This window comes from Peromyscus leucopus, chromosome 6 (assembly GCF_004664715.2).
Source record: "Peromyscus leucopus breed LL Stock chromosome 6, UCI_PerLeu_2.1, whole genome shotgun sequence".
NCBI lineage: Eukaryota > Metazoa > Chordata > Mammalia > Rodentia > Cricetidae > Peromyscus > Peromyscus leucopus.
In genome coordinates, this window is record NC_051068.1 from 121,299,818 (window position 1) to 121,313,631 (window position 13,814).

Consider the following 13,814-nt stretch of genomic DNA (forward strand, 5'->3'; position numbering starts at 1 on the left):
GTGATTTCAAGGTTCAGAAGTCATTGAGGCAGAGTGGGCAGACAAACTGCAAGAGCATTAGGTAGTGGATGACTACAATAAAACTGTTATCCAAACACAAAAGGACTGTTTACACATCTGAACTCACAGCAGTTGTGACAGCATGCTGGAGACCTGTGCAAGAAGAAGCCAGACAAAATTTTGGCATGGAGGGAGGGGGGAGTCATGAAGTCTCTTCTGTAACTAAAGAGCTGTTGGAAATTTATGGTTGCTAGAGGAGATGATGTCAATTGTCTTCAAAGATGTAGGGCCTGAGAAGCTGCTGGTTCTCTTAGACAGTCTACACCCATACACAATTGGCAGTGCTGCATGGACTGAGATGAAAAATAAAACAGAGACTTGAATTGAGGGGGAACAGCAGTGGGAGAAGGGAGAAACTGTATCAGAGGGAACAGGAGGTGGACTGATTATGCATGTATGAAATTCTAGACAACAACAAAACTGTAGCTAGAGTTTTCCTGCCTGGCCCACGGTCAGGACAAATCTCTCTTACCAGCCAGTCCCGCAGCCACTCAGACCCAATGAAGTAAACACACTGAGACTTATATTGCTTACAAACTGTATGGCCATGGCAGGCTTCTTGCTAACTGTTCTTATATCTTAAATTAACCCATTTATATTAATCTATAAGTTGCCACGTGGCTTGTGGCTTACCAATATCTTAACATCTGCTTCTCATCATGGCAGCTAGAAGCATCTCTCTCGCTCAGCCTTCCTGTTCCCAGAATTCTCTTCTCTGCTTGTCCCGCCTATACTTCCTGCCTGGCTACGGGCCAATCAGTGTTTTATTTATTAAGCAATCAGAGCAACACATTTAACATGTAGAATATCCCATTTATTTTTCCATTTACTTTCAGATTTCTATTAGTGTCTAAAGATGCAAGTATCCCCCTGTTTCTGTGGACAGAGAGGAACACGACCTTTGATGTTTTGAACTTAGTCCATTAAGGCATTGGGCATAAAAGAAATTGTAGCCTGGAGAATGACTTAAATAGAGTTCTTATACATTTAGGAATGGAAAGAAGAAGATACTGCCTAAGAAATGGATGAAAACTTTGAGCCATTGATGAGTAAGGCTCAGGAAGGACTTATCTGAAACATTGCTTGTGAAGATTTAGTGAACAGTCATCCAGTCAAAGAGAATCTGGGGAGGGTGTTCCAGAACTCTCTCCTCTACACATTCAGAAGCATAGTTAGGTAGGCAAGAGAGGTCATCAAGTAGAGGTGCTTACCTCTGATTCAGTCCTCTTCAAAGTAAGTGGAATCAATTTTTTTTTTTCAAACAAACTCATGCTCTAGGAAAATATAGATGCAAGTGTGAGACACATGATAAGCAATGCTTGACATTCAAAATTAAGAACTTCATTACATGTTCAAAGCTGCTCAAGCCATATATACATCTTCTGTTTTTATTTTATTTAATTATTCCCTGCTCCATGGAAAGAAACTTTAGATAGAAAACACTGAACACTTAACAGTTTAGACAGAAACATGTTATCCTGTGGAAATACAGCACTGTGGTACTGAAATCTGATCTTTGCTACCAGCTTGGAAATATATTATGTAATATAATTTATAAGTATGTACACATATATAAGTTTTTACATATTATATATAATTATATGCAAATTATATATAAATTAAAATGCAGAACTTTGCATTATTATTATAATCTCAAACAGTAGGTATTTTCTTTTCCTTATCTCTAATCAAATGTCTTCCACTTATTGGAATGCTTTTGGCACACTCTTTTCTAGTACTTCCCTAAAGGTCCAATTTCAATCCCATCACTTTTTTGAGGCTTTTTTCTACCATAGAAGTTATTTATTTCTCTCACCTCTAATCTCCCTCTACACTTACAAGTTATTTGGTGACTGGCATTTATTGACTTGCATGGTTATTTTAATGTGCATTTCAAAAGCACAGCATTTTGATGTTGAAAGGGGAATTAGAGCTCACTTGGTCCACCAGATTTCAGAGGTCAAGCTTTACTCTGAATTATTTCAACCCACTTGTCAAATAAATTTTGCTTGAACAGCTCCTCTGACAGACAGCTTGATATCTTTTGATTAAGTATATTTTATTTCTTGGCATCTAGAAGAGAAAGTTCGTCTTTAACTTGAGAATAAACGTCAAGTCACATTCATATCTATTAACTGTTTCTGATTCATCATAAAGCTATTTTCCTTTTTCCTGGCATAGCAAGCTTTCAGGATTTCAGCTTCCTTGCTCATAGTGATTATTATTTTCTAAGGTACTCCAAGAGTATTATGAGATAAATGCATTACTCAGTGTAATAAAATAGCTGCCTTCTATTTTAAGTGTTGTAACATAGACAGCAGAGTCCAAAATTTATTGAATTCAATGACTGTACAAAATTGAGCTTACCTGATGCAATAGCCTCATATTTGCTGGCAACACATTTACTAAATCAAATATTCTCTTCATTTATTACATAATAACTCAAAATCTTTGTTGAATTTTTAAGTATATCATGTGATATCTGTAGATATTTGAAAGAAAACTAGCAAAAGAAAGAATGTTTCCTTTTCTAATAAGTCAAGATTGCTATAGTGAGAAGCCTATTTACTCTCTCATCTAGATTCCATAATAAAATAAACCACAAAGCAAACAGGTACTCACTAAGCTTCTCAGGAAGACAGGATGATTTGTTTATATGTGGTTTTGTTTATAGGGACAGGTACAACTGCATTAAATGATCTTTGTTTGCTGAGCATAATGCCTAAGAAAATGGCTTAAAGGAATTGATTGTTTATTTTGGCTTATGATCTGAAGGTGTCAGTCCTCTATAGTCAGGAGGCCATGGTGGAGCAGAGAAGCTCACCTCATAGTGAACAATAAATACAGAAAGAAATCTACAATCTTAAGCTCCTCTGACATTCATGCGCCTGCTGTCCTCTCATGTACTTGCTGTCTTGCTTTTCTCTGTCTGTGAGGAACCAGATAATGCCTTTTGCCCTTCTTTGTTTTCTATGTAGAATGGTAGATGCACCACAAACTGCACTTCTCTCACCAAAGGATGGCAATAGTGTCTTGGGAAAACATCACTCTAAGTGTAATGGAAATTTCAATTTTATAATATAGACTTACATTCTTGTAGATATTTCTTAATACTTCATGATTCTTCTCAGTATGAGTAAACACAGAAACTTAAAAATAAATGTTTGATGTGATGCAGGCTACAGACCAGTTAGTTAAGTCTCTATTTTGCTATCCCACTGTACTGATGCCCTTTATGCGCTAGAGATTATAAGTATTTTTAATTCAATGCTCAGTTTCCCTTATAACTAGACAGTAAAATTGTAATTTGGATCTTCAAGGGAGAGAAGGCTTCTAAAGATTCTAGCAGTGTATGATTTAGGAGTAGCAGATACTTTCCTAACTTCCTGAACCCATAGTTAGCTTTCTGAGTCTGCATTATTTTAATCAAGGCTAAGGCAGCACATTCGTCGGTGTTCAAGTTTTGATGTGTGGCTTCATAACAATTAGTCAGCTAGGATTCTTTTTTTTTCCTTTAAACTGGAATAGGTTTTTTCTTTGAATTCCATTGTCTGAAATGGCAATATTCAACTTTTTCTAAGTACAGATGACTAAAAGTTTATAAAGGATAGTATGCCTTTTTAACTTTCTTTTTTTCAGTTTTCTGATTTGAAAACAGACAACTGTCAAAACTACACCGTTCACAAATAATAACATCAAAAATAAGGTGGGTCTTGGTATGTGATTTATCACCAGAAAAATAAGAAAGGCATCAGAGAGAAGGAACTATGACAAACACAACTAAGCCATCCCCTCTGTATTAAAGTTATGATCTCCTATTGTTCAGGGCACATGAAGCATTAAGGGCCTGCAATCTAAGACAGTCTTTTATTTCTTGCTAATGGATTCAATGTGCACTTGCTCCTTGACATTTACAATATGAAAACCTAAGGAATTTCCAATTTATATAGTTCTTATAGAACTACATAAATTTTTCATGTAGAATGTGTCTAATTGCTTCTCCATACGAGTACCTAACATATGAGTTAATACACATATGTGAAAGATATTCATTATAGTTCTTCAGTTAGTTTCCTATTTCTTTTGACAATGAGTGAACAAAAAAGTCAATGTGGTAGTCAACATTACTGTCCTCATGACGTTAGTGACTGTCTATGACATCATAAAGCAGGACCCCTGTGTGTCTTTGAGTATGTTATCAGGAAAAGATTTATTGTGAGGTAAAAACCCGTATTTGAAATGGATGACAGTATTCTGTAAGTTGGCATGAAGAGAGATGTGGTTGTATGAGTTGGAAAGGGAGGATTTTGGAATGTTTGTCATTTCCCTTCTCTTTAACTAAAATACTTTTTGTTCCCTGTGTTTCCCATGTCTAAAATACCATAATGTTCAACTGCATTGACGACTTTATATTTGATCTTTCAAAATACAGTATATTCTGTTTATGACAGGTAACTTTGTAGATAGCCAACACAAAAACCTCAGATACCTGTGAATGTTTGTTAAACAGGGAGAGCTAGGTTTAATTAGAATTATTGTCTTGATGTATGACTATCCTGTGAATGTTTGTTAAACAGGGAGAGTTAGGATTAATTAGAATTATTGTCTTGATGTATGACTATGATGAAATAGCGGAAGCAGTGGGGTTACGGCAAGATCATAACCACATTAGGTGAAAAGAGAACTTAAGTTTACCTCGAAATAAAGGCAGAAAAGTTCAGAACAAAGGATAGTGAAAAACCAATAAATGTGCAGATACTTGTTTAGGTAGAAACTTGTGTCAACATGTTGGGCGCCATTTGTAGCTTGAGTCTTCTCTCCCAGTCCCGCCAAGCCCCGGCAGTCCCTTAGCCCACTTATAAAATAAACATACAGACACTTATATTATTTAAACTGCTTGGCCATTAGCTCAGGCCTATCATTGTCTAGCTCTTACTCTTATATTTAGCCCATTTCTATTAATCTATACTTTGCCATGTGGCTCGTGGCTTACTGGTACCTTACTTCTTTCTTGTCCTGGTGGCGGCTCCAGCTAGTCTCCCCCTTCCCTTCCTGTTCCCTCAATTTTCTTCTCTGTTAGTCCCACCTATACTTCCTGTCTGGCTACTGGCCAATCAGTGTTTTATTTATTAACACATTTGCCATACAGAACATCCTACAACAGATACTGCTGGAGGCAAATGAATTATAAGAATTGTGTATTCTAGTAGATACATTGCTTGAAATGATGTAAGAGAGGTGCTTAAAATGATGTTTAGAGGAACTCCAGTTACTAAAAATGTCCTGGCTATGTGAATGACCTAGAGAAGCATGACTAAGATGATGCACATGACAGGGTATTCAATCATCAAAGATCAAGGACTTGGGAATATGGTGGTATTTTATTTGTACTGAAATGTGATTTTATTTGTATGTTAATAAAAAGTTGCCCGGGGGTCAGAGCTAATAGCAAGCCATAGCAGAGCTGGGCGTTCGTGGCACATGCCTTTAATCCCAGAACTTGGTAGAAGAGCTAGGTAGATCTCTATGTGGTCAAGGATACAGCCAGCATTGGAGACACACGCCTTTAATCTCAATACCATAGAAAACCTGGAGGGCTGTACATACAGGCAGTGACGAGGCAGTCATGTGTTTGGGTTTACAACCAATGAGAAGGCAGAACAGAAAGTCTATATAAAGACAAACCTCTTTCAGAGAAGTCTCTTGGCTTAAGAGGCTAGCTGCAGCAGGCAGTAAGGCTCTTCACTCTGATCTCTTGGCTTTCTTCTTTGCATTGGCTCTGTGTTTCTTATTTAATAAGACAGTTGGTTATATCTACATGTTTTCAGAAAAATACCAAAATTATAGTAAAGTCACCAAAAGATGGGATTGGAGTAGTTTTGAAAGGAATGACAATAAACCAAGAGCTCAGGAGTTTCTATGTACCTGATGGGTGTCAAATATCTACAAAAGAACGGGCAAGCAGGAGTTATATTCTGATGTCATGAGATCAAGAGGACAGAACAAGGTCATGAACAAGGATAATGGTACTCTCTTATGGGAAATAAATAGAAAAGAGACAAGAGTAGATATGGCTATATGGGACTATCAGAGAATGACATTAGCTCAAGAGTATAAGATTTTAGTCACTGAAAATAAAATGTAATTTCTCCACTCTAAAGTTTCAGGAAAATAGGTATTTTTTACTAAATACTAAAACCAAAGGCTCCTTGTGATTGGGAGCTACTAAGTAGAACCTATGTGTCAGTATCCTTTTTCTCCACATTACAGAAACTCAGTAAATGCAAATTAATTTATAATAACATAGTGTGCAACAGACAGTGAAATATCCAGCAGAAAAGAGAATTAAAATAATATTCTAAGATATTAATAAATTTAAATGATACCAAGACTAAACTAAAGTCAATCATAATCATAAACTTCTTTCTCGCCCCCAAATTTTTATTTTTGAAAACCCACATTGACCTCTACAACCCATATTTTCCCTGGTACAAAAGAAATGGGAGAGAAAAAAATAAAAAACTCCACAGGAAAAGAAATTTGGTTGGTAAGAAAGTACGTAGAAAGTTATTCCATATTCCAGAGCTATTTGAAAATACACACATTGTAATTAAATTGAGATGATGCTATGCCACAATCTGAGCTGTAAAAGTATAAATAAAATACTAAGCAAATGCTAGCAATGATGTGGGAAAACTAGATCATGTGCACTCTACTAGGGGCAAACTTCAATGGCCCAACCACCTGGGAAAGCAACTTGCCCACTTTGCTAGTACTAAGCACGAGTTTGCCCAACAACTGCACACATGAGCCAAATGACTACACAGTGCACCATGCATGTACATATAAATCTGGAATTTCTTAGAAAAAAATTATTTAACTACAAGAAAAATTAGTGTAGTGGAACAGTATCAATGTACAACATCCTTACAGAGAAGCAATAAATACTGAGTCACAGCAGGTTTCAGTGGACTTTTTACATAGCCATACATATTCAAGGGCACATTTTAAAAATAACTTTATATTTAGAATTAAAAGTGGTAATAATGTTAAAATTTTCTATGTTAGGTATTTAATTAACATCATGGAATTTAGTTGACACAATTTAACCTAGTACCATGATTAGAAAACTTCAATGTAAATTGATGAATAAGAAAGAAATTTATTAATGACTTATGACTAACTGTAAGATGCAACTCTTGAAATATTTTAGTTGAACTGGACAATCCATACCATTTCAGAGGCAAAGATAAATATTTCATGTCTCAAGTAGTAGAGATCAGTATTAAAAAGACAGTTTGCCTTTCTATTAGGAATTGTTGTAGAGATATGTGCAAGTTTCAGTGACCATAGGGGACATTTGTTGATGCATGCCCATGTCCAAATAAAAATACAGAGCAACACATGATCTCATTGTATTCACAAATAGTAGATAATGTTTTAAACTTTATTTTACTTTTCAAGTTACATCCATGTAATGTTGAGAGAGCTTTATGTTACTTGAAGGAAGAGACCAGAACAGACACATATGATATTCCTAATTACCACCATGAATCAAACTCTTTTGTCATGCAGAAACTATAGGTTCCTATGCAGTATAAAATATAACTCATCCAATTAATTACTACAAGAGTAAAACTCATTAATAAAAAGAATAAATATGTAATGTTGCTATTAGATGGAATTTTACTTATATATTTATCATTTTAGAAGTGGATTCATAGATATGAGATTACAAGTGTATTAGATGTCAAAAAGTCAAGTTATTGAAAATTGGCTTAACATGAAGTAGACATTTGATTAGTGACAATGACAGATATAGACCAGAATAACCCCAATAAAGTAGATCAATAACAGGTTGTATCCTGTATAAAAGGCATATTTGAAGGTCATATGGTTTGAGAGGACTCTTAGTTACTAGAGGTAAGAAGACTAACATTAAAACAAGATAAATAGAAACAACCAATTAAAGGCAGATATTTAGCTGCATACATGCCTCAATCATTAAAGTTCCTGCCATGTAAGACCTGGAATGAGATGAATCCTGAGAATTACACACACACACACACACACACACACACACACACACACACACACACACGAGCAGGCAGCTAAAGCTCACAAGGAACAGTCTGAAAATGTTTAGTGTAATCAAATATTAATCTGAGCAGATAGAACTGAAGAAACTAATATGTGCTATTGTACATTCATCTTGAGAAATGAGAAACAGAAATTATTTTCTAATGAATGACTAGGCATTTTAGATAACTTGAAGAAATAGCAGATTGAGGTAAAATTTACCTCTTAAAGAAAATTAAGAACTGAGACTGTTAAGCTATAATAATGACCTTATAGAAATTATTATTATCAAAGACGTAGAATATGGAATTGACAGGGCGATTGTAATTCAGAAGCATTAAGCAGCATCACAGAAGAAGAAGACAGCAGTGCCTTTATCAAGGCACCACAAATTCCAGTAAGTTCTTGTTGGGAAACAGACCAGGAAGTGAGGAAAACCACTTTTTTCATCTATGAAGCATAGAGAGTGAAACAGCAGATATTTACTAGATTTGTGGAGCTTAAATGAATTAATCTATGTAAAGCCTTTTTAGTCATCTGTGGCATTTAGAGATGGATTGATTAATGTTAGCTATCATCACCATTAGTTTCTCTATTCTCAATTATTACTTTATAACTGACTGGAATCTAACACATTGGGCATTCATTTTGCAAACCATGCTATAGAGAATCAAGATTAATTGAACATCTACTCCGGTTTACCTGCATTGTCTTAATGACATTGAATGCTAGAGGAAAGGCAATGATCAATACAGACACAGTCTTCCTTTCTGTAGAGCAATGTGACTGCAGAGCTAGGCAATTCAATGAGTTAAAATGGAGGAGGGGTGCCCCAGGAGAGTCATATATGGATAAAAGTGCTTTAAAAATCAAGTCTTTCCCAGCAGTAATTTCTAAGGCTTGGCCCAGTGTTTGCAGAGCTAAGAAAGTCCTCATTAAGAGGTGAGACACCTCAGTGGCTATTCTTTTCTTAATCCCATTAAGTTGAAAAAAGCATAATTTGAAAACCTACTGGGGGTGTAATAAATTATGGTAGGAACTACAGTTGAAAGAACTCTTGTAAGAAAGACTCTTGATGACTTTACCTGTACAGTGTAACAACAAATATTATTAAAAGAATTAAAATCATCATTCCTTCTCTGAGTTCTTCTTTACACCATTCTTTCAAGAATCCGTTCTTACTCCTGTATGATTTCTGTGCCAGATGTTGTTCAAGAACTGAAAAAGGGAATAGTCACATGCCCCCATCCCTAACCCAGAAGCTATCTCCAATGGATAGTTACTTTAAAATGAAAAATTAGTTTTTTTCCAAGAGAGAAACAAATTTCACTTGTGAAACAAATCACCTTTAAGGGTAGACCCCAGGCCCAGCAATAGATGTTGAACACAAAGTGAACTCAATGGCATTTCTGGTGGGTTTTGTCTCATAATATTCTGTCAAGGTTCTTCTTCTTCTTCTTCTTCTTCTTCTTCTTCTTCTTCTTCTTCTTCTTCTTCTTCTTCTTCTTCTTCTTTTTCTCCTCCTCCTCCTCCTCCCCTCTTCCTCCTACTCCTCCCCCTCTTTCTCCTCCTCCTCCCCCTCTTTCTCATTCTCCTCCCCCTCCTTTTCCTCTTCTTTCTTCACTATACAGGTCATTTGTGTACATGTTATGGCTTTTGGTTTTTATGCTTCTATGGGATTACTGTTTGTGCAACCACGTAGGTCTCTACATCTACACGTGCTTCTTGAGTTTTGTCCTTTGGGCTTTTTTCTCTTTTTATTTGTTTCCTATTCCAATTTGTTTGATTTTGTTTATTATTATTATTATTATTATTATTATTATTATTATTCCTTAAATGTCTATTTGTTTTCTAAGAAGACACAGAAAAAGGTATGGATCTGGATGGGAGAAAAGGTATAGAGGAACTGGGGGGAGTTGGGAAGGGGAAACTTTAATCAGAATATATTTTATGAAAAATCTATTTTTGATAAAATAAAAGAGAGAGAAACCATTAAAATCTAAAATACTGGTCACAAAACAGTATGACTTATTAATAAGACAAAAGGGAATAAGTAAGGCTGTGTGATGCTCAGTGATTAAGAGCACTTTTCACCCTTACAGAGGACCTGGATCCGATTCCCACCATTCACATAATAGTTTACAACCATCTGTAACTTCAGTTCCAGGATATCCTGTAGATGTAACCAACCGTCTTATTAAATAGGAAACACAGAACCGATGCAAAGAAGAAAGCCAAGAGATTAGAGCTAACAGCCTTACTCTGCAGCTAGCCTCTTAAGCCAAGAGACCTCTCCGAAAGAGAGCTACTTCCTGTCTGTTTGTCTTTATATAGATTATCTGTTCTGCCTTCTCATTGGTTGTAAACCCAAACACATGACTGCCTCCTCACTGCCTGTATATACAGCCCTCCAGGTCTTCTATGGTATTGAGATTAAAGGCGTATGTCTCCAATGTTGGCTGTGTCCTTGACCACATGGAGATCTACCTTGCTCTGCCTACCAAGTACTGGTATTAAAGGTGTGAACCACCAACGCCCAATTTTTGCTATGGCTCTAATAACTCTGACCCCCAGGCAACTTTATTTATTAGCATACAATTAAAATCACATTTCAGTACAAATAAAATACTGCCATAGTATCCAGTACCCTCTCTGACTTCTGCAAGCTCCAGGCAGACGTGTGGTACACAGACATATGCACAGAAAAACATTCATGCCAAAAAATATAATAAAACTTAAAACAATTAAAAACTGAAGTACATAAGCAAATGAAAAATTATGTTTGGGCAGTTAATTCAAGCTGTCTTTGTGAAAAATAAGGAAAATACTTTTGAAAAAATAAAAAATACACTGAAGATTTGAAAGATAATTTGTTATCAGGAATATCATGGTGTTGTTTATCTTGACATTTTACTCATAAGCTTTAACATTGTCAATATTACTTTGATCTTATTTTTAAAATACAGCCTTTCTTCTCTTCTTCTCCTTATGTATCAAACAATAAGATGTGACTAGTGAAGTCAGACATAGTTTAACTGAAATATTTCTCTAGATAAGAGAGAGTTACAAATACTGAATAAATGATGGGGAACAGATGAATGAATAGAGATACACAACATAGAAGCTCTACACTGAAATTGCCATGTAAACATACAAGTCATTTTAAAGAACACCCATCACTTTGACCAATATTTTCAGGAAACACCATGTTTTTCTTCAAACCAAGTTTTTTCTCTAATCCTTTTCTTCAGCACTGTTTCATGAGAAGAATAATATGCTAGTAAACCTCAAAATCAACTGGAAAGTCATTTCAGTATTTAAAAAAGATCTATACTTAGTTGGTAGTCTATTTGAGCTCACTGCCCCCCAAAAATGCCAGAAAATAAAGATGTGTCAAGTGTAGCAGCACTTAAGCCATTATGGCTGACGCCCTCTGTGTTACCCTCTAACCCCTGGGTGTTTGGATAATAATTTATTCATTAAACCATTAGCTCTCTTTCCAGCAGTTTTCCCTATGAATTTTTAACTGGGGCAATTCTCCAGATATCTTCCTCTTCCAACTTGCCCTGCCTCATGCGGCTCCCACCTTGCTAGGATCTGAATGTGATATCATGCTGAAACTCCTCTTCTGCATGTCAGTTCTCTTAAACATTATGCTTCTGTCTCAAGCCCTGCACATTATGTACCAATGCTCATGTTTGCTTATTTTCCTTGGCTCATTTCTGTGCTTCCATTGTATCCAGGAAGAGTAAAATATCTATCTGCAGTTTAAGTTTTCTTCAAATCCAGCACCCTCTCTTTGGTTATAAGCATCTTCTTGTCTACAGAAGAGCTATGAAATCAAAGACCAATGACATCTTCTGCAAGTCAGTCTGAACTTAATAGTAACTGATTGGTGCTTCAGTTAATATCTGATCTTGGGATCTGACTACAGATGTTCGGAATGAGGGTCTGGAACACTTTAGCACTTTCTTTTGAAGTACTGGTGATTATTATCAATGTTGTTCATTTTCTGTAGTCCTGGAAAACTTGGCCCCAGTTGGATGACATGAGCATTATTTTAGTGTAACTTGTAGCTCTTGTATTTAAGTAGATAGGATATTTAAAACATTTAACCATGAAGGCATGCAGTTGTATATATGCTTGTGTCCACTTCTCCGTGTGTATGTGTGTACATAGAAAGCAGAGAGGAGAGTCTGGGCTAGATGTTAACTCTAGGGCCTTTGAAAAGTTCTCATTGGAGTAATTGCATTTTTTATTAACTCACTTCTTCTTCCAGGGATTCAGTGAATGAAGCAGGCTGCTCTCTGTTGTTCCTAGATCTTTACGTTGTTGCCAGGATTCACCCTGCAGTGGCTACATTTTCTCAAGAAACAAAGCCAAACTGGAGACATGAAATGATTTTGCTTATGTCAATGTGCGTTTTTATTCTCCCTCACTTTAACGAAAGTGTGGGAAAGAAGAGATGATAGCAACATGGGTAGACAAAACCAAGGTGTTCAGAAGGTTCTTGCATAAAAAAATAATTTTATTTTGGTTCCATGATAACCCTTCAATTTTGTTGATTTTTATTCCATAATATAAAGTCACTGGATTTACCCTCTTACAGGTATGCCACATGGAATCTGTAGCAAACAATAGAACAGACTTTTTTTTTTTTTTTTTTTTTTAATGCAGCAAGGCGACAAATACAGCTATTTGGATTTCGTCTCTGAATAATGTCTGGTGACAACACAGATGTTAAACACGAAATATTACAGGGATTAATTCACAGTGCTCTAGTTTGAATCCAAGGTCATGTGCAGTGCAAACAATAAGTTACAGCCAGGCATTCTGTAGTGGCAATTAAGGACCACCTAGGGTGGGGGTGAAACTGAAGGTGCCTCTGACCCTAGGAGGTCGGCACTCACTTCAGTGTACTGCCTCTGAATGCCTTCTCCTCCATATAAATTAAACAAAAGTGAATTTTCTCCCCTTTAGGGAACAAACAATCCAGGCGTTAGACCCTGCAGCCTAAGCATTTCCTGCTTCAGAATCGCAACTGAATCTCCACTAAACAGCAATTAGCATTTTAATAGTATTAATAACATTCCTGATTTTAACAATCTGAAGCCTTCTGCTTTTTTATTGATGTCTTTTGTTGCAATTTTGTCTAATAGTGTGCCCAGGGTAGCAAAACATAACCAATTAGAGCATTTGCCAAGCAGCGAGGAAGCTGAATCTTTTCAATTCTTTTCAACTAAATATAAACATGATTGTATGTGAGTAACAATTTCAGCCAGCAAGACTAGGAGAAACACTGTATATATAAGCCCTCAAGTCCACTCCTTGATGATCTTCAAAAGTAGAGGAATTGATAGTTTCCAACACTAATGTCATGATGCAGATCCAGGCTAGTGATATGTAGTTTCTGAAGCTTGAGATCTCTATCAGGTTTGTATTAGAGCAAGGGACCATTGCATAGGATGGATATGGAAGGATTTATAGCTTTAGTCCATAAGAAAGCATCAAGTGAATGGAAAATAAAATAAAAAGAAGATTTTTTCTCCTAAAGTATGGAGAAGATTGTTTTGAAGATATAAGTGAGAAAGCAGGCAGAGGGAAGAGTCCAAACTGAACATGGCCGGCAGAATAGGTTGGACCATGAGAGGAGAGAGAAGGAAGGAGTTCAAGAG